Source organism: Eurytemora carolleeae, unplaced genomic scaffold, assembly GCF_000591075.1.
Source record: "Eurytemora carolleeae unplaced genomic scaffold, Eaff_2.0 scaffold282, whole genome shotgun sequence".
NCBI lineage: Eukaryota > Metazoa > Arthropoda > Copepoda > Calanoida > Temoridae > Eurytemora > Eurytemora carolleeae.
Genome location: NW_019396282.1, coordinates 168,867 through 187,927, shown reverse-complemented (window position 1 = coordinate 187,927; position 19,061 = coordinate 168,867). Strand labels below are relative to the sequence as shown.

General features: G+C 32.5%; 1 long non-coding RNA gene across 1 annotated transcript; it reads right to left on the bottom strand.

Annotated features, from left to right (window-relative positions):
• Nucleotides 1-1,008: 1,008 nt before the first annotated feature.
• On the bottom strand, nucleotides 1,009-4,306 carry LOC111700123 (uncharacterized). The gene is made up of 3 exons (XR_002764921.1): nucleotides 3,965-4,306; nucleotides 2,708-2,746; nucleotides 1,009-1,147 (listed from the first exon to the last, which is right to left on the bottom strand). It is a non-coding gene; the product is annotated as an uncharacterized LOC111700123 (long non-coding RNA).
• Between the last annotated feature and the right edge of the window lie 14,755 nt (nucleotides 4,307-19,061).

Genomic DNA, 19,061 nt, shown 5'->3' with positions numbered 1-19,061 from the left:
ATGATGAATCAAGACTCTGCTATAATCAACTGATGTCTCTCACAAGAAAGTTTCACTCCGTAAATTCAAATAGAGTATTTCTACAAGAATGTTTAAGTACTGATTTAATTCCTAGCAGTTTTGAAATCTCTAATTTACCTCAAAACCATTCCTCAAGATTTGTTGCTAAGTGGTCTCACACAAAGAAACAAACTTCTAAACAATTGATAAAAATTGTTATTAACCAAAAGAGGATGACAGAAAAGCACATTCTTTTCAAAACAGAAAAATTAAGAGATCAATTGTTTTTGTTAAATCCAGAAGAATTGTGGCAAACCATTAGAGAACGCCTACTTTTGAAGAATGCAGCATATCAGAATATGTTTGTAAAACTTAGAACAAAAAAACTCATCTGGCTGTCCAAGAAATGTAATTCACAAGATAAACCTATAGTTACCCCAGAGGAAAATCCCCCGAAACAAAAGAGAAAATGGATAAAGAAGTCAAAATGGAAGAGACTGAAAAGAAAACAATCTAGGAAAAAGCTAAATGTGGTTTTTAACTATTCTGGTATAGAACTTTCTCAAGACATGGAAAATCTTCTCAACAGAGGTTTAAGCTTTGCTATTACCCCATTATCTCTCAATCTTTCACAGGTTTTAGTGGATTTTTTTCCACTCAGGAAGACCACCATGAATATCATCCTTCAATCTTCAGAAAGGAAAAAACTAACCTTCCTCGTAATCAAAAACCACCAGAAGAGCTTAAAATGTTTTGTCATGCAGTTAAATCAGAAATCCTAGACCCAGAGAATAGAAATAAAATCAGACCTAACCTACCTCCTGGAGAATTAAAAGCTCTTAAAGAGTTGATCAGTCTTCAGAGAAACCGGTCAGACCGAAATATATTTTCAATAAATGTGGAACTAACATCTACTTTTTTACTCTACAGAGGTTTGGTCCATCACCATCACTGAATTTTAAAACTAATAATTTATTTACAGAGAATACAAATAATAAAACTGAAAACATTTAAGGTACATAAAGAAACAATTTATTGATATAATCTTCATACAGGTCTTCTGTTACTTCCTGTTTTATTTAAGTTCATTAGAGCATTCAATATTCGTCTCTCTACATTTTCTCTGATGTCTTTCAAATCAAACCGTCTAAATAGATTAAAAAACTTGAATCTTTTCCACTAACTCGAATTGTCTAACCCCCATTTCTTTTCAACCTGATGGAAATGTAAACCTTCGATATTTCAAACCCATATTATATGATCAGAATGCAGAATTCATATTTTGAAATATCTAAGGTCTACAACATTTGGTTTCAAATATAAAGGGTTGAGAAATTGAAGTGTGTGAAAAACTAGATTTTAGTAAAAAGGTTTGAAAAAAATGTTTTGCAATGCTTTTGTGTAGTTTTTTTTTCATTTAGTTGGAAAAGCTAGTAACCAATAATATTAAATATTTTAACTATTTTCCCCCATTAAACTCGACCCACTTAACTTAGAATTTCAAAACCTCAATCTCAAAGCTAAGAACATTCCTGAGGTTCTCTGAAGTTCCCCAAGTAAAGGTCAAGGGGTTCCTGATTTATAATTGGACAAACATACAGACAGACAGACAAACAGAAATTACAACTTTATATATAGCAACTAAATATTTCAAAATTATTCTTGGGTTCTTTTTTTTAAAACTGGTTTAAAAAGTAGAAATCAAAATTGACTTAAAGTCGGATATAAGTCAACTTTTGATAACTAGCCCACAAACTTTAAACAAAAAGTCATCCCACTCCAATCTCACCCCTCCCTTCCTATCTCATCCCTCCCTTCCCATCCCTACCTTCTTATCCCGCATTATCAATGAAAATATAAAGAACAATGCAGTTTATAGTATTCTGGTACTTGGGGAAGCCCTCTATTTTGCCCTACTGTTATGTCCCCCACATGTGCAAAGTGGTCGATAACGACCGCTTAAAAAAGCTGCCTAAATTATACTAAAGCAATAATTTAAACCATTAAAATGTGAATTATATAAAAAGTAATTACTTCAGACGTATTTTTTAAACAAAAATCACGAAATGTAAACTTTGTAAAAAAGTGGAGGGGGTCTCACATTTTTGTCTAATTTTAGCGTATCCTCTCAGTGCCTATCAAGATCTTCACTGAATAAAAACAAAAACAAGCAAAAATATGCATGAACTTGGTTTCTGGGTTCTCAAGATACACAAAACTTTTAAAAAAAACCAAATTAAAGTGAGCGGTCGATATCGACTGCTTCATACATAGATGGTTAAATAATGTTGGCCGTAATAATATTAATCTCTTCAAAAATCACAAATCCTTGTCAATCATACAGGGTGTCCCAATAAACATGGGAATTCAGTGACAAATTTGATATTGTCTTTTAAATTATTCTTATTAGTATAGTGATATCTACTGAGTTTCGTCTGCTATGTTTTCATTTTGTTTGTTTATGTTTTACCTTAGTAAAACAAGAAAATTACAGTATACATACATAATAAAAGGCATACCCCTTTTTAAAAAAATTCAACAAATTTGTTCGCCAATTGGCATGCCTAATATATTATTATTATTATTATTATGTATATCTTGCCCAAGAACAAGAGAAAAAATTAAGAATTAGATATTTTTTTCAGGAAGAAAACAACAATATCTTAAACTTTATTGTTCAGACAATTTTGATTTTAATTTTTTTTACTTCTTTAATTTGTAGGTTAACCACTCCATGAAATACATACTAAATAAAATTCTGTTTAATAAAAAACAAGAATGATAAGTGTCCAGGGGTTGAAAAGTAATAATTATGTTTGATATCAGATTTTTATGAAAATTAACTAAAAAAGATAGGGTTATGAATGTTGTCTTAAATGGTTTTTTTATCCAGAGAAATAACATGTATGTTTTTTGGAACTCTGATGTTTCGACTAATAAACATGTTTTCTCTTAAGAAAGCTGTTTACAATCGTTAATGAAGGGTTGTCATTAACCATTGTTAACAAAGGGTTGATGTTACTGGTTGTTGACAAAGGTTTGTTTTCACAAACGATAGTTTTTCTTTTTTTCTTTGTCTTTCTTAAGCCGAAAAGATCACTTTTAAAAAAGAGAAAACAATCCATCCTTACTTAATACTTACTAATCAGCCTTTGAATCCTTCATATATTGTATTTCACTGATTGTAGCAAGAAAATTTAATAATTAGGCATAGTGCATTGTGCATTAAAGTGTCCACAGAAGACCAATTATTTTAAATAGATGCACACAGTTAATTCTTTTCATTGTTATGTGTAATGTGAGCACCAATCTAAATTTTTAGCTTTATATCTCTAAACCTATATAAGATAATTGATGCTAATATTTTCAAAAAACCCTACACAGCTCAAAAAAATATTTTTCTAGAAATTATCATGTCATATATCATTTTCCATTAAATGTTTTGAAAAATATCAAAAATTGACTGAGGTAAGTTCACAAAACCTTCCAAAAATGCACTTTTCTGAACAATGAGCATTTTTGACGATTTGTTGGGGCCTGCCTTTTAAATTTTAAATTAAATTTTTAAAAAAATCTAAAATTTTGACGGATTTGAATTACCTGATGGAAAATGGAGAAATTGATATGCAATATTATAATTTCGTGAATTTTTTAACTTCAAAGGAGATTATCTTATTGAATATAAGAGCCAACGACCTAAACTTTTCAGGAATTACTCATATTATGTAGTGTAATTGAAAAAGTTACCACACTCATTGCAAGTGCCTTTTAAAAAAATTAGTGGACACCTTATTGTACAATTTGCAACTCAAATTGAGAGACTACAACAAATTTGCATGGCAGCAATACTTTTGCTGCTATTTAATTTTAGTACATATCTGTGTTCGGGGCAAAACAATGTCCTTTCACAAAGGGGTTTATTTTTACATTATTGCAGTTGTCTTTTTAAATTTGAAATAATTACTTCTCTTGATTAATATAGTAAAAAGAAATTGCATGTTCACTGCAGCATTCAAAACCTGAAACTGAAACTGTTAATATCTAATAATTATAATATTTTAAAAAATCCTAAAAAACATAAAAAAGGGTCTGATGACCAAATTTTAAGTAGAACTTAAACATTTAACATCAATAAAGATTTTTTTGTTTTTCTGTTTTCATAAGTTATGACCTGTCTTAATTTCCTTCATTGTTTCTACTGCCTAAATCCATAAGTCACAATTCAGATAATCACGCGCAATTGAAAATTATTAATTATAGATCGATTTACATGAATATTCTCAGACAATAGCTTAACCCTATCTCCGCTGGGGTACTTGAAAACCAGGATACGCTGGGGGGGGGGTCAATTTGACCCCCCCTCTAAATCCCATGTTTTATGTCCAAATATGACAAATGATACATCATTAGAAAGCTCTTGTGCTCTACTTTTAGAATCTGCAAAAAAATTTGCAAATTTGCGAAAATTGAATTTTTTATCGCAAAATCCAGTTTTATAGTAAAAATGTTTGCAAAAAAAAATTTGTCCAAAAAATGACAAATTATACATTTTTGAAAAGCCCTTGACCATGCCATTTCAAATATGCAAAAATTTTTGCAAAATTTTAAATAACCTGATTTTTAATCAAGAAAAACTAAAAATGTGCAAATTTCCTTTGACAGGTTGTTTGCAAAAAAATTTGCAATTTTTTTTTCGCAAAACTTGTGCAATCCGTTTCCTTATGTCATAGGCTTTCCAAAAAGCTAAATTTTATCAAAATCTGACAAGTGAAAGTGGGTCAAAACAAAGATTTAGTTTGCTACAGGCAAGAGCAGTCATTCAGGCAGTGTGTCTGAGGACTCAGGCAGTTAGTATTAAGGTTTTAGGCCTAAAGGGAGGGCTTTGGGTATGTAAGAAAAGTCAGAAAATTTCAACAGCCTCAGACCAATACTTTTTGAGTTATGTAAAAAAAACTACAGGGGGGGGGCAAATTTACCCCCCCCCAGCGGGAATAGGGTTAAAGATTACTGTTCTGAAGTGGGTACGCTACTTTTCAAATGCAGATTTACTTAAAATCATGTCAACAGAGCCCTTAACAATTTTGTTTTATAAACGGTCAACCTTGAAATTCTTTTGGTTTTTTTAGCCAAGACACCAGTAATCCTAGATTTATTGTTAGCAGTCATTATTTTCCGGAAATTCATTTTCTTCATCTCACAAGAACAAAATATTTTACATATATTAGGGTTTCCATGATAAGCCCTATTTTGTAATTACTTAATAAAAGGCATACCCCTTTTTAAAAAAATTCAACAAATTTGTTCGCCAATTGGCATGCCTAATATATTCATGGAGCACTTATTTGATTGCAGTGGAAACACTGTTCTTCAGTTCTTAACTAGGGTTGGGCATATATATTTATAAAGAGGTTTCATTAATGGTTAGTTCCAACTTCAAAAAAAAATTCTCAGGTAGCCGTTAGTTTTAGTATTAATTTTAATATAGTATTAATTGCACAAAATACAGAAGAAGACATTTAAAAACATCAAAACATGTAAATGTATTTTTTTTAACCTTAATGCAATTTTAAGCAAAAAAAAAAATTCACCACTATAAAAAATCCATTTCTTTATTGTTTTCAACTGCTAACTTTTTTTTTAAACAGCTAAACCTTTTCAATAACAACTTAAAAATTAATGGCTTTGCTCTTTGTTATTTTCAAAGATCTCCATTTTGTTAATGGAACTTTTCTTAATTAGAAGTTGTTTTGTTATTTTGAAAAATACATATTTTTTAAACCTTTAATTCTCTTGAGCTTGTGGGTTTGACACTTACATTTTAGAGACATATGCAAGCTCTAAATCTTTGTTTGCAATTTGTTTATTTAACCGTCCACTTAATAATTTTCAAAATTTTTTTTGTAAATTTTCAATTTGTTTTAAAGAAATGTTCCCTGAGGAACAGAAATATTTTAATTTTTTTCATACAATACATAGTTTTAGAGATAGACACAGAGGTCGGTATCGATCACTTCGTCAACACGGGATTTTAAAATGGCCAAAATCATGACACACAGAGGTCTAAAAGAGGGGCAATTACCCCCCTCCCTCCGTCCCCCTTTTATAACATTACTCATCCCCCCTCAACCTTCATAACATTAATCAGCAGTCAGCCCTGGTTAAGTGAAATCTTGGGGGGTTTCAGATCCCAAAGGGTTCTGAGCCCCATCCCCCCTGAAAAAAAGTTTTAAGTCCCCTCTATACAAAATCCTGTATACGCCCCTGTTATCTTCTAGAACTAGTTTTCATAAAACTTAAGTATTATATTTATCGTTCAGAAATTATTCATTTTCTCCTGTACATTTCCAATCTCACCCCTCCCTTCCTATCTCATCCCTCCCTTCCCATCCCTACCTTCTTATCCCGCATTATCAATGAAAATATAAAGAACAATGCAGTTTATAGTATTCTGGTACTTGGGGAAGCCCTCTATTTTGCCCTACTGTTATGTCCCCCACATGTGCAAAGTGGTCGATAACGACCGCTTAAAAAAGCTGCCTAAATTATACTAAAGCAATAATTTAAACCATTAAAATGTGAATTATATAAAAAGTAATTACTTCAGACGTATTTTTTAAACAAAAATCACGAAATGTAAACTTTGTAAAAAAGTGGAGGGGGTCTCACATTTTTGTCTAATTTTAGCGTATCCTCTCAGTGCCTATCAAGATCTTCACTGAATAAAAACAAAAACAAGCAAAAATATGCATGAACTTGGTTTCTGGGTTCTCAAGATACACAAAACTTTTAAAAAAAACCAAATTAAAGTGAGCGGTCGATATCGACTGCTTCGTACATAGATGGTTAAATAATGTTGGCCGTAATAATATTAATCTCTTCAAAAATCACAAATCCTTGTCAATCATACAGGGTGTCCCAATAAACATGGGAATTCAGTGACAAATTTGATATTGTCTTTTAAATTATTCTTATTAGTATAGTGATATCTACTGAGTTTCGTCTGCTATGTTTTCATTTTGTTTGTTTATGTTTTACCTTAGTAAAACAAGAAAATTACAGTATACATACAAAGTAAACTTGTCCGTCTTCACTGTTTATCTTGCGGGGACATTGTAGACACATCTTTTCAGTCTTTTACCCTTTTCATAAAACAAACTCTAGCAGACTTAATAATATTTTGGCTTTTGAATTTAGGTATTACAATGCTAATTCATAACAGAGACGATATCGAATTCATCACTGAATTCCCATGTTTTTAGGGACACCCTGTACAAAAATGCCAACCTCTGTAAAAGTAGTTTTATAAGCATCGAGATAGTTATTGAAAGCAAAATTGTAAATAAAACATTTTTATAATTTACAGATTTAAAAATGATTTAAATATACTTACATCTTAATCAGCGCCTTAGATCTGTGATAAATAAAGATGTCTTTAATATTAGAAGCAAAAAGATTTTTTAAAAGAGTCATATTGTTAAATCATCCTTAATTGTTTGTTTTTACAATTCAGCATAAACAAATCAATCATAAAGGACAAATGGATGATTTGTAATAGGAAAAAAAATCTTATTCTGTTTAAAATCTGAATAATTTGTGTTGTAAATGAATTGGAAACCAAGCCTTAAAGAAGGTTGCCAAGTTCTGGATGGGGCTGTTCACATAATTTCAAGTCATCCTTGATTTTAAGAGGGGTATGCCTGATTCAGAAACCACAACAGATAACATAGTTGTAGACTTTTTTGATGTAGCCAAGGAGTAAGAAATAGAAGGGAGATAGAACTGATGTGGCCCCCCCTACCATTGATTTTACATGCTTTGCAGACGGGTACTCCATTTGTATAAGAAATATTCAGAAAAGGTTATTGTATATGCGGTAGCTGTACATTCGACAAATATTTCTGATATAAATGAAGTACCGTCTGCAAAGCATGGCTACACCAAAAAGTCAACAACTATGTTATCTGTTGTAGTTGAATTAGCATTGCAATACCTAAATTTAAAAGCCACAATATTATAATGCCTGCTAGAGTTTATTTAATGAGAACGGTAAATGGCTGTAAAGATGTGTTTATAATGTCTCTGCAAGATGAACAGTGAAGACGGACAAGTTTACTCTTGTTTGTATACTCTAAGGTTCTTGTTTTACTAAGTACAACCGTATGCAGTCAAAACATAAACGAATAAACTGTGAATATAGCAGATGAAAATATTACGGATTACAGCTTTCTCAGTAGGTATCAATATAATATAAATCAAAGAATTTTCTAAAATGACAATATCAAATTCCTTACTGAATTCCCATGTTTATTGGGACCCCCTGTAGTTAAAATGTAATAAAAATTTCACTAAAAAGCTTTTTTTTAAATATCTATTTAGTTTGAAATTTAAATAAAATTTGTTAAACCAAGACCCTATCCAAAATTTAAAATTCACATTAAGGCTTTCTTGATTTTTTAATAGGTCTACTATTTCAGAAGATATAGGCAGTTTAAAAATCAAGTATTTGCCTTTTTTGGATATTTTAGCACCTAGATTTAAGCATGATTAAATTAAGTTTAAAAAAATTTTTTTATTGATTTTCTAAATCTTTAAAGCCCTGAGAGGAGGTAATTTGACAATGTAATTAGTTTGACATTAATTTGACATGTAATTAGTGTATTTGGGCATAATAAACAGATTTTAAAAATAATAGAAATTGAAATTTTCAGAAAATGAATACTACATTTGAAATATTCTTTAAAAACTTCTTATGAATATTATCCTGTGTTTAATTGGCAAACATTATGATAAGCTGGTAGAACTTAAGCTGGGAAGGGTTTATGCGTACCCCCAAACCTATTTTGAGCCTTAGCTCTAGTTTTTTCCTTCCTTTGTAACTGGTGAACCAAACCAAACCAAACCAAAAACCAAAACAATACAGTGCAAGTTTTGCTGCAATATGTTATATTCTGAAACTAATGTCGTCGTCACACATAAAAAATGGAAATTTTAAAGGCAATTTTCAAATTATAAGATTTTTTCAGAAATCAATTTATTTTTGTAAGTCATTTCGCAAACAATTTAGCATACCCTCCTTAATTTTGTTAACAATGACCTCCTCTATTGTTCATCTTAAAAGGGGATATTTGAAATTATGTATAGTATACAGTCCCTTCAAAATTGAGTGCACCTTTATTTACCATGGCATAAAGTCTGGTCAGGGAATGCACTTGTCACCAGCATTGAATCGAAAGACTCATTGGTTTCTCAAATAAATTTAAAATGGCCCATGTTCACATCATCAGAATAAAGGTACATAGAGGTAGACTTTTTATTCAAACAAACTTGCCTTGACAAATAAGGCTTTAAACATCTATACCCCTGTCCCCTCCCAGACTTTGTATAAATTACAACCCCCCCCCCAAAAAAAAACTGTTAAGGTTAACATCAAAATAAAATAAAAATTACACATCCTTTCAAAAGTTTTCCATAAAGGAAATCAAATATGTTAAAATCTTCAAATCAGATGACACACTATTCAGAGAGGAAGAGAGGTGCCTCATCAGTGCAACCTTATATTTAATTGAACAAAGGTGCTAACTTAAACTCTTTGAGTAAATCTTTGCTATTTCAAACTTTTAGTTCTGCTACAGCCGTTAAAATCAAAGTTTGAAATATCAAACGTTTATACCATTTTAGGATAAAAAGATTAGAAAAAAAAAATTAGAAAATTAGAGTTTGAGTTTGGAACCAGTCTATTTATTTATGATTTTTCTCAAATATATAAAGAGGTTGGTACGTCACATCCTGATCTGCAGCAGGGGTAAAATTTCCTAAAAAAAATTAAGAAAGTTTAGCAAAAAATTAAGATCTTAAAACGTTCTAAATTTATTTTATAAAATCAGTTGAATTATATTATAAAGTGACTGAAAACTGTAAATGACCCTTCAATCATAGAGTTGCATTTACAATTAACAATTTTACATTTAAGCTTTGTCCAGGATTGTATGAATGGGGGATCTTTTTCCTAAGTAAATATTTTCCATTTTGTTGATTTCATGTTAAAGTGAATCACATATTTGTACAGAAGAGATGAGGATGGTAATTATTGCTTAGACATAGATTTATCAGGTATCATTGTGGAACATCATTGAACAACTCTACAAACAGAGGGTTACCAGACATTGAGCCAACTGTCCCTTACTGGCTACCGCTCAATTATTTCTTTGTTAATTAGGATGTAGGCGTATTTTCAAATTTAACCAAATTATATTTACTAAAACAAATTAAAAGCCACGAATGAATAATTATATGTTTCCAAAGTTTACAAAATTAAGCTTTACCTGCAGATGTCCAAAAAAATTTCCAATTTGTCACCAAATATGGGTATAAGATAGGTCCATACACCCTAGGAAAACATGAATAGGATCGGTTCATAAACTCTAGGAAATTAAGTATATTATATCAGTCCATAAGGTTTAGGAAAATATGGATATAAGATTGGTTCACAATTTCTAGGAACATATGAATATAAGATCGGTTAATAAACCCTAGGAGAATATGGATATAAAATTGGTTCATAAACCCTATGAAAATATGGATATAAAATGGGTTCATAAACTCTAGGAAAATATGGATATAAGATGGGTCCATAAACCTGAGGAAAATATGGATAATAGATGGGTTCATAAACTCTAGGAAAATATGGATGTAAGATTGGTCCATAAACCCAAGAAAAATATGAATATAAGATCTATTCATAAATTCTAGGAAAATATGGATAAAAGATGGGTCCATAAACAATAGGAAAATATGGATAAAAGATGGGTCCATAAACCCTAGAAAAATATGGATATTAGATCAGTCCATAAAATCTAGAAAAATCAAGATATAGGATCGGTTCATAAACTCTAGGAAATGATGGATGTAAGATGGGTCCATAAACTCTAGGAAAATATGGATATAAGATCAGTCCATAAACTCTATGAAAATATGGATTTAAGATGGTTACATAAAACCTAGGAAAATATGGATATACAATCAATCCATAAACTCTAGGAAAATATTGATAAAAGATCAGTCCATAAACTCTAGGAGCATAAAGATATAATGTCAGTTCATAAACTCTAGGAAATTACGGATATAAGATGGGTCCATAAACTCTAGGAACATATGGATATAAGATCAAGGTCCATAAACTCCATGAAAATATGCTTATTTAAGATTGGTCCATAAACTCTTGGAAAATATGGATATAAGAAAGGTAAAAAATCTAGGAAAATAAGGATATAAGATGGGTACATAAACCCTAGGAAATTATTGATATAAAATGGGTCCATAAACTCAAGGAAAATATAGGTACAAGATGGGTCCATATACTCCAACAAGAAAAACACAGGTTTTTAACGAGATTACCATGGTGGAAAACTGTTTAATAATTTATGTGATTAATTTATGGCACCTTCTTGTGTTCTACTTGTGGTATAACTACTTTTCATGATCAAGATTCTTCCCGTTTAAAGCAGGGGTATAAAACTCGGAAATACCCTAGTGCCCAAATATCTAGTGTGAAATATATGAGATATCACAGGAAGAACTTCATGGTTTATTTTTAATAGAGTAGCAAGTAGTAGTGCTGTCTTTTAGATACTAAAATTTGACAGTAGTAAAATGAAATATTTTAACTGACATATATTTTTCAGACTAAAACAAGCATGAGCAAAGTATGGAAAAGTTTCACATTGAATTTTGTATTGTATTTCTCAACTAACCCTTTTAGGACTAGCCATATTTTAGATATTTCATGGAAGGGACTTTCATGGAAGTAATATGAATACATCAACATAGTTGAACAATAACATAGCAAACTTAAAATTTTACTATGTGAATGTTGATCATTTAAAGATTACATGTTCAATATGTTTAATGTTAAAGATATAATTCAAATTTTAGTTTCTAAACATTTTGCACATGGGCAGCCCCACTGTAAATTTTTAGACGTAATAAAATGGAATATTCATAAATTATCCCTAATTTATGAATATTTTGAAAACCGTAAAAATAAAAAAAAATCCATATTTTTAAAATTTTTTTATAAGAAAAACTCAATGCAGAACAATATTTTTAAAACTGTTAATAATGCATGCAATTATTAAAAAAAAAAGGGGATAAAAATGTAAGAATTTCTGTATACATAGTACGCGCCACCTCTTCAATAGCATAGACACCACCTGGTGGTCAAATGTGGAAACTTATATCCAGAATATCTGGAATAATTATTCCATTTTGTTAATAATTTGAAAAAACTTTCAAATTAATTAAAAACATATTAAGTTAATTAAATAAAAACACAATAGAAAAAAAACAAATTGGTGATTAAATAAGATTTATTGAATAAATATGTAAACAGTACAAAACAGCATTTGACATTCTCCTGTCCCCTCCCCCCTCCCTCATACAGCCCCACCCTTGTTGCTTCGCAATTTATCACATGCAGTTTGTGCGTTTTTACTGTAGAAAAGATTATTTATACTTATTGTACTGAGGGAAAACATTAAAACATACAGTAAATATAAAAATTCATTGAAATAATTCATACTTAATAACATGAAATACCATGCATTTAATATTAAATTTATAATATAACTATAATTAGATTGTGATTTGAAAATCAAATAAATAATATAAAATGATATACATTGTTAGGCAATAATATCAATATAATGGAGAGAACTTTTTAATTCAAGTTTTATGGTTAACAAGCTTTTTTTCTGAATTTCAAGGTTACATGTAATTCAAGAGAAGTTGTTTAAAAGCTTCTCTTTGTTACCTTTTATTTGCAGTCATGCTGTTATAAAGCTTGATATAAATTAAAATCTAAACCATTGTCTTGGTAATATCGCACCACTGTATTATTTCACAAGTATTCATGTATTATTTCACTATTCATCCATGAAAGCACTTGATGATTGGTGATAACTTGTTTTACCAGCAAATGTGATATTTTTTAGACATACAGAAACTAACAACTAATGCATTCACTGAAAAAACGTTGTTTTAATTTTCTTTATATGTCAGTGGTGCAGCGGCCAGTTCTCTAGAAAATTGTTGAGCAATTTAAAATTCAGTGATGTTGATGGACCAAACTTCTGTAGCGTAAAAAAGTAGATGTTAGTTCCACATTTAATGAAAAAATATTTCGGTCTGGGTTGACCCTAGTCAGCCCACAATTGATTGTTCACAATTGTTAAGGGTGTTTAACAGCAGTATTCACTGATGAAGTGAAAGTTAAACTAAACTACAATCTACCTGGCACCTGCTATTGCTGTGCGGGTGCAGCCGAGCTGGCAGGCGATTCCAAGTCAAGTCGGCTTGGGGCAAGTAACTCGTTAACTGTCTCTCTCTCTATCTATCTCTCAATCTATCAAAAAATTTTTAGTTTTCTGACAACACATCAGGATATATTATTTTATTATTAAAACAAATTAAAAATCAATGTCAAAAGAATTTAATTTTTAATCAACAATGAAGGAATATGTTTTTACAATATTTTTGTAAATTAAAATATTTCATTTGTTTCAGAACCAAATTTTTTTAAAAAACCTGTTATTTTAAAATTATACTTTTGGTTTTCAAATAAACACTATTTTTTAATATTATATTCAAAAAAAATGTTTTCAATTTTTTTTTTATATTTTATTGGTCATGTAAATTTACAGTGCGTAGTACATCCGGTCCCAGTTTGTACTGTACCAAGCTCTATGGACAGGACTAGCCGGTGCAACAAGGTTGATGCAGTCAGACTTTATGCTTCAAATAGGTTGAATTTACTGTTACTAAAGGGGCAGAGGTGCATGTGCAATGATTATATACTTTTACACAATATAAGTTTCTGTAATCTATATAATAGAACAAGACATTCATATATACATATATGTTGAGTATAGCCAGCCAAACAGCTGAACTGATTGTGCTGAATTTTGTGTTGACACTCAGGGGTGGCGGGGGTGTTAATAGTTTTAAAAAAATCTAAACTTCAATATTCAAACTTTTTTTTCAAAATTTATTATTTTTTTTCCATGGGCAAAGCCAGGCCCTCTCTTTATACCCCCCCCCCCTCTTTCCTGGGATATAAATAATGTAATTTAAATGGATGAGAGGAAATTAATTCTCCTTGAACATCTCATGATTCCTATTGTAGAAGCTAAGCAAAATATTTTTGTCCTTGGACGCGTCACAGGTGTACCATTGTATCCCGGTAGAAGAAAAATCTCGTCCCATTACCGCGTTCTCTACTATGTATGGATTATATCAATTTGCTAGAATGCCCTTAGGACTAAATATTGCCAGCGCAACTCGTTGTAGATTTGTTCAGAGACTCGTCGACGTATTGGGTGTCCAGGGGATACTTGCATATCTTAATGATGTGCGTGTACACTTGGAATATTTAGACTCTCATATTCATTTATTAGGGTTAGTGTTCAATGCCCACAGACAAGCAGGGATCCGCTTGAATACAATTAAAACACATTTATTTCAGGAAGAAGTAGAATATCTCACTCATCTAGTTAGTGCTGAAGGAATTAAATTAATACCCTCTTATGACCAGAAGATATTAGATTGGTCTCTGCCCCAGCCTGGAAAACAATTATCTAGTTTTTCAGACTTCGCAAACTTCTATGGGGATTTCCTGCCAGGTTTCATTAACATTACAGCATGTCTAAATGAAGTGAAAACAAAGAGAGTAATAGAATGGACACAAGAAATGAAGAATAATTTTATTACTTTAAAACAGATGTTCGCAGCAGCACCGAGCAGAGCCACACCAGATTTTGCTTCAGATGCTAACCGTTTTTTTTTAACTATAGATTTTTCTAAGACCGCTATTGGAGCTGTTCTATCTCAGGAACAGAATGGAGTAGAAAGATTTTTAGATGTCAAAGGGAGAAAATGCAGGTCTTATGAGAACAATTATCACGGTTCTAAGGGTGAACTTTTAGCCCTCCTCTGTGGCATTACTAAATTCGATCATATTCTTAGATTGAGCCAATTTAATGTTGTGACAGACTCCGCCACCGTTCTTCATTGGTCAACGATAAAAGATAGCGGGGGTACTGTAAGACGCTGGTTTGATTATATACAACAATTTAATTTCACGGTAACACATAGAGCAGGTAAAACAAATATCAACAAGGATTTANCAATAACCCAAGGTAGTCAGAAAATGTGCCCTCTGCCCTGGAAACAGCTGAGCTCAGAATATTGCTCAGAATATTTACCCCCCTCATGTACAGGTAAGATATGCACAATTGTGCAGCTCCCTTGGCAACTTTCAGGCGCAATAGCGGACCAAAGATGAGGACCACCACTAATTGGAGCTTTTAAAGGTAACATAGTCATTGATCAAACTGATCTTCAAAATGCACAAAAAGAAGACAGTACACTCAGTATGGTAAGATCATGGTTCAATGAAAAAACAGGTAAAAATTGATGAGAGAAAAATTGACACCTCAGAATTTGAATTCGTTTACAACAATGTACTTCAGCTGTACAAGGTAAGAAAGCAACTCAGGTTAACAGATGAATCAACGTCAAAAAACTCCAGGTTAATATATTTGCTCAAGTTTGTCGCCAATCCAGGAATGAGAGTTGTCGTCCCCCCCTCGCATAAGCCTTAATTGCAATCCATGTGCAAGAGCACTGGGGTGTACAGAGAACAACTCAACAGGTAAGAGAACATTTCTACTGGCCAAATTGGTGTGCTGACACAGCGATCTTTGTAACGGAGTGCACTGGATGCTTACACAGAGAAAAGGTAAATTTAAAGCAGGTTGGTACGTTTGATGGACGCATGATCAATATCAACGAGGTTTTATGCGTTGATCTTGTCGGTCCTATCTCCGTGTCAGGTAATAAAAATCATTACATTTTAAGCTTAATGGACCAAATGTCTAGTTTTGTTGCTTGCAGTGTCCCTTCCAGGCAAGTCTGCAAAATTCATCCCGCACGTGATTTTAAACAACTGGATCAGCTTGTATGGAGCACCTGCAACAATTAGGATGGATCAAGGAAAAGAATTTTATAATAATACATTGAAATCCCTCCTTAATTCTTCAGACATTAATATCAAGGTTGGCTTTAGCCACAATCATCAGTCTAATGCTTTTGAAAAATTTCACAAAACATTGTGGGCACTATTGAGAGCAAAGAAAAGCAACGGAATGAACTATTGTGAAAAGTCACTTCCAACCTTGATATTTGTGTATAATGCTACACAGCATTATTTGACAAATGCAAGCCCAGCCAGAATCTTCCTAGGCAGAGAATTGAGCCTCCCTCATTTGTCTTTGTTACCCAAATTTCAAAAAAATGATTCCCCCCCCCCACTCTATGGAAGAAGAATTAGACTTTGTCATTGATCTTATGCATGCTGCTGATGATGTAAAAATTAGAAGGCAGTTCCGGTCCTATGAAAAACCTATAGAACAGCTGTGCATAGGAATAAGGCATACTGTGCCTAACTGCCACCCCCGGGAAACTCTCGGAAGGTTTACTTAACCTGGAGCAGCCCAGTAGCCATAAGGAAGATCATCAACAATGCCATGATTGAGGTGTGGGAGTTGAATGTCAAGAATCCAAGAACATATATAGCTCATAGATCCAAATTCGCTTAGCAAAGCGGCTTGGACAAAAAGACGTTGACCCACTGTTCCAACTGCCACACCTACCTCCTGAAGCAATCAAAACACTGGAAGATAAGCTCTTTAATTTTTAGCTACCTGCAAAACTAGTAAACAACAAGATAATTGATGAATTCCATTCACAATCGTCTGGTATTCATCAACGGGGGCAGGGTCAGGGCAGCAGCATGGAGCCCCAATGGTGCCGCAATATGCAATATGCATCAGGCTTGGATATTTCTGCAAGTTCTAGGGAAAGTGATGAAGAACTATTTCAATCCTTCAACAAGTCCCCAGGATCTGAGCAATCAGATGGAAGTGATCCAGAAGTACTCTTTGATAACCATTTTGTGATTGATAACATGGAAGACAGAATGCTAGACAACATGCTGTGTGATTCACCAGAACAGGATGAACATGTACCAGGATAAGCAGCAGATCTCAGTTTAGAACCAGAAAAGGCACAGACTCTGGCAAGGTCGGAAACGGACATTAAAAGAAGAATGAGAGAAGAAAATGATGATGCTCAAGAAATAATTACCCCTGAGCAAACACAACAAGTAGAAGACGCTACCAAAGGGGAGGAAATGGAAGAAGGAATATATACCCCCCAAGATGCAACATTGACAGATAAATCACAACCAGCAGAAGATGAAAGAGAACTAAGGCTGGAGCCATGGCCGTTAGATGGCAGCACAGTTATCAGAAGGAAAGATACAGCACTGAATTTAAGGTGCCCGCTCATAAATCAAGAAGAGGAGTGAGGTCAATAGCACCAACCCTTAAGACCTTGAAAGCAGTGCTTAAGGAAGGGTGGGCGCAGAGGCCTGATACCACAGCACCTCTGAGGAGAAGGAGCACATCAAGAGAGAGCACAGGATCAACAAGGACAAGGGCAGCAACCCTAGAAAGGATTCAAACAGGGAGTATCAAAAGTAGTAGTAGTGCAAGGAGTAGCATTAGGAGCAGGTATAAAGTTGTAGAATCAGTTAGGAATGAACAGGAGGCAGAAGAAAGTAGTTGGAGTGACAGGGAGGATGAGGCAGAAAAAAGTAGTCAAACAGGAAAGGAAGGAATTAATATTATTTCAGGTCAAAGCCCAATAATTGCAAAAGTGAAAGATTCAGTGACACTTCGTCCATTTAATGGAAGATGTAAAAAATGCTTTCTTTTTTCCAGTTTTATTTAACACTATTGTGGAAAAGAAATTGTTTCCATCCAAATTTTCCCCACAGGCAGGAGTGTCACGTTCACCTGCAATTTTTTTGATTAACCATTCTAATGATATCTTTGTTCAGTTGAAGAGAATGGAAAGCCTAGGCAGGTCTGTTTGAGCGGGGCATTTAGTATTTTCTCTCTCTCTCTTGGTCTCTGTCTATCTTTCTGTCTTTCTAACCGTTCGGCAGCCCAGTCCGGCATTTCTGGCAGAGAGAGAGAGAGAGAGGAGAGAGAGAGAGAGAAAGAGTGCTACGGCAAAGAAAATAGTTCTTATTGAAATCGATGAATTATTAACTTAAACTAACAGTAAAAAGACATTATTTTAATAAATTTACATGTCTGCATAACTTTTGATATTTATTGTACTTTTTAATCAGAAAATGTATCATGAAAAAATATATCAAAATTAATGAAAACCTTTAAACTAAAATGTGATGCAAGACTTAAAATGAAACCCTAAATAAGTTTGAATAAATTAAACAAAACTTGAATAAATAATGTCATGCTCAAAATAACTTTAAAAGGTTAAGGTATTAACTAAATACTGTGCTTTTGGAGTTAGTGGGGCCGCTACATTCCTTGCCACCCGATCATTCAACCGACCCTCCTTTACTTTAGTACAGATGTATTACCAAATTTTATCAACAACATACATTTCATGTTTAAATGGAAGATCAGGGTTCTTTTAATTGGTTCAGCCGTTTGAACATGCAAATGCAAGACACAATTAATTAATTTAAAAGAATTGTTCACAATCAAATTACAGTTTTCTTCTTCAAATCCCCAACCGGCCGAACAGGTGTAAATTTAATTGCTTAATGATTTGATCAGTAAGAGAGTTTGTACAAGTTCCAACTTGTACATGTAGATTACTTACTTTTGAATAGAATCAAAAACCCTTTAATTAGCTTAGATTTATTCAATTTTACTAATTATCCATAAATTTTCAAGAGAGTTAGGATCGAAGTACATCAAAAGAAAAACTTACTAAAAAACTCAGAACAGACAAAAAATGATATTGGTGGCAAGATTTCATAATTAGTAAAAAGTAGTTTAACCCATGTTATTACAATTGAACCACTTCTATTAATACAGGCGGTACAAGTTAAAGAGAGAAGTACTTTGTCCTGTAGGTTAAACTTCGTCTCACTATTCATAAAATATGGCTTTCAAGCTTTGTCGTTC